Below are 4,093 nucleotides of genomic sequence, written 5' to 3'. Positions count from 1 at the left end.
ATCCAGGATTGGGAGGTCAGGGGACCATGCATACCAGGATAGGGGGTTGAGGGGTAGCATACATATCAGGATTGGGGGTGAGAGAACCATACATATCAGGATTGGGGGGTGAGAGAACCATACATATCAGGATTGGGGGGTGCATTATTGCATTATTATTAAATCTTCAAAAATAAACTGCATATATATTCTAGAATACCCAATGCGTTAGAATCGGGCCACCATCTAGTCTTTGATAAAACACAATAATATCAACATAACCGTGCTCCGTGCTAGAAAAAGTGTGCACCCCTTAGAGCCATGGACTCCACTCTACATGCATTGGTCCAATTGCCTTTAGTAAGTGGCCTGCTCCTCAAGTCCACCATACTGGTATAAAGTCCACACCCTGGTATAATGTCCCCCATCCTGTTATCACAGCTTGTAAACATTTTTAGTAGCCAGCCAAGAGTCTTTCAATTTTTGTTTGAGGGACTTTCATCCATTCTTCCTCAGAAAATGTTTCTAGTTCTTTGAGATCACTGGGTTGTCTTCTATGCCCTGCTATTTTAAGATCTAGTCACAGATTTTCAATGATGTTCAGATCAGGGGGCTGTGAGGGCCATTGTAAAACCTTCAGCTTGCACGTTTTGAGGTAGTCTATTTTGAATTTTGACGTGTGTTTAGGATCATTATCCATTTGTAGAAGCCATCATTTTTCCAACAACAGCTTTTTTGCAGCTGGTGTTATGTTTATATAAAAAATCTGTTGAAATTTCATTGAATCCATTCTTCCATATACCCGTGAAATGTTCCCCCTGCCATTGGCTGAAACACAACCCCAAAGTATAATTGATCCACCCTCATGCTTAATGGTTGGTGAGATGATCTTTTCCTGAAATTCTGTGCCCTTTTTTCTCCAGACGTACCTTTGATAATTGTGGCCAAAGAGTTCTATTTTAACTTCATCGGTCTACATGATTTGTTACCAAAACCCATCAGGCTTGTTTAGATGTTGTTTTGTATACTTCTGATGCTGAATTTTATGGTGAGGATGCAGGAGAGGTTTTCTTCTGATGACTCTTCTATGAAGACCATTTTTGGCAGTTGTGTCTGCACAGTAGAACAATGCAACACAACTCCAGAGTCTGCTAAATCTTTCTTAAGTTCTTTTGAGCTTGTATTATTTCTATGCAGCTAGTGGGTTCCAGAAATGATTTTCTCTGGTGGGCCCAAGGTACTCCAATTCAACGCTGCGCACAATACTTATGGCCAGTCAGCGCTGTCTTAACTTTACTTACCTTTGGACAAATCACATTCATCTGGAGGAAGTGAGAGAGCAGTATTACTATGTTGCCATGGGAAAACATAGGGATTGAGAACAGGTTGTCCGGTCAGCCCCTTTAAAGAGTTACTTCCATCTTCATAGATGGATATTGTTGGATAATTCTTGTAAAAAAGTGAGCATTTTTTTTCAATGACCTGCTTATTGAAATGTGCAACTGTTCTTGAGATATTAGCACTTTTCATTTGTTGACAACTTGCTGCCTTGGAGACGACCACTCTTGCTGCCTAATTTGTAAGCACTATGCTAAAAACTGACCAAGATTAGAAGGTAAAATCATACTCCAGCGATCCTGGTCAGCTTCAAAATGGTACTTACTCGTACAAGCCAAATAGAAAAGAACTTGTAAGCACTGTCTTGCAGCGCCGGTCGGTCTCCAAGGCAACAAGCTGTTAACAGGTGTAAATATCTCAAGAACAGCTAAAGATTTTAATAAGGAGTAAATAGGTCTTGTGAATACAAGCAATTTTGCTATCACACAATAGCCATTTTTTGAAGATGAGAATAAGGCTTTCATTTTTCAGAGGTGCTTTTTAAATCAAAGCTCAACCTGGTCGATTGCTATGGGCACCAGCTTGGCTTTCCCTTTGGCACTAGCTGCGATGATAAACCTTTCGGTCTGCAAGTCTTCCAAATATAAGAAATTTTTTTTTATAAGACAACCGAGTCCGTAACAGTTATTTAAAATTGGCTGTGCTTGATGACCAACTTGAATTTTAGACCCGACACAGCAGTCATTACTCATTTTAATTTTGGTGCATTTTTTTCTGCTTTAAGTTTTGGGTTTAGATTGATATTTAAAGTAATTCAATTACTTTAATGAGATATAGTATAAATAAACTCCCTGCTATTATTCAGGGCCTCTTTTGAAATACAAAGCTTATGTGATGACAAGGTTGATTTGGGTAAGATGACAAAGAAAAAGGGTAATGCAGTTTTTAACTGGAAAAAGGACATCCCAGCACGATCTGCCAACAGCACAATTTTATTAAACTGCCAGTGTGATCGATGGCATAGACATTGAATAAAATCCAAAATATAGAAAGGCATTGGGATTATGCTATCATTATAAGTGACACCATGGGAGTGGAGAGTACATATTACTTCTCATTCGTTGGTGACACCCTGATGGACGCAACTATATAAAAGGACATTATAGCTAAAAGATACTATACATCCTACAGCATAAAAATGGTAATTTAAAGCTTTCCCTATGTTAATTTTTCCTCTTGGCTGTGACACGACTAAATCAGTGGGCATCCCTGGTCTGCAAACACATTACATAGGACAGGTTTAATAAATGGGTAAAAGCAGCACAAGCTCTGGGCAAGAATAACCACTCTAAATTTCAACCTAAAGGAGTTTGAATAACATGCCAACTAAATAGCTTCCATTTATATTCTGGTGCCCTAAAGAGTATGGTGATCTGTTATATTGAAGGTAATATTGAGACGAAGCACTCTAGGGCTCTGTTCACACAATCAAGTTGCAGTACTGTTGTCAATGCCATATGGGGATTGTTAGGAAAAAGTAGGATGCCGAGGAGACATACAAACCATGTCTTAATCATATCTTACGTGGTGAATACAGCATGTGTCTATGGCTTTTAAAGAAAAAAAAAAACTTGCAAGACCTGATCCGCCAATTTATGCATTGGGTTGCAAGAATAGACAACTTTGGAAATTCATTTTTACTTGTTGGGTTCCACAGCAAGATAGAGAGGTGTTGTTCTCCAATAAGTAGTTATAATCTGCAGCAGGGCTGTGTAGTTGGAGTCGTGGAGTCAGAGGTTTGGCTTACCGACTCCACAGCCTTGGCAGGGCTGTGGAGTTGGAGTCGGAAGCCATTTTCGTGGAGTCAGAGTCATGGAAATTGAGGAATCAGAGTCGAAGGTTTGGCTTACCGACTCCAGAGCCCTGATCTGCAGGCATAAAGCATTTCTATGGTACCCACTGAAACTAATACGCACAAACTTGGCCACCCAGCAAAAGAGGTAGCTGCTGGCGACCATCCATTATTAACTGCCCTATTTCTGTATTTGTAAATGGGCCTTGGAAATGCAATTCTATTCCCCTTGTAATTCTGTTAAGAATTTTTCCATCAATTCTTACCTCTAAAGGAAAGTGAGAATGATCCATAGCCTTGGAGAATGGTTTGCCTACTGAGCATTGGCTGTGGGCTAGATACTGGAGAGTGGTGTGTAGATCTTCACAGCATACTTGGATGAGTTTTTAAAGAGTAGCAGTTAAGCATTTTTACTGAGCAAAGCCTGGTAATTTTGTGCGCAGTGAGGGTGGCATGTAGTATTCTGTGCAGGTTACCTCTGAGTGTACTGAAGAGTCAGTATGACAGGGTGTAGCTCTGGAGTAGACTAATTAGGCGATAGAGGTAAAGCCTCGAGGCATCTAACAAAGGGTGAGCAGTGCTGAAATTAAACCTGGACTAGGATAGAGTTGGACCCTTTCATGATTGTGATGTAGGCCAGTTTTTAAGGGTCTAGTAAGGAGCTCTAAGACAGGTAATCTGGTAGTCTAAAAGGTATGTCCTGAGAAGTTCAGTTTTTGTATTCCTCAGACTGAACAAGGTTGTCCTTGAAAGGACAAGGGACTCCAGATGAGTCGAGCACAGGTAACATACTATGTAGACCTCGCCTTGGTAGCAACCTTGCCAGTCTCTTACCTCCTGGGCTCCTGCTATTTCATATTATCCCATGAGACTTCTGCGAATTGTGATGACCAAGAAAGTAAACCACAGACACACTCAAAGAAG

This window comes from Dendrobates tinctorius, unplaced genomic scaffold (genome assembly GCF_039654945.1).
Source record: "Dendrobates tinctorius isolate UK_male_01 unplaced genomic scaffold, ASM3965494v1 ptg000010l, whole genome shotgun sequence".
NCBI lineage: Eukaryota > Metazoa > Chordata > Amphibia > Anura > Dendrobatidae > Dendrobates > Dendrobates tinctorius.
Note: the sequence above shows the minus strand (reverse complement) of the source record.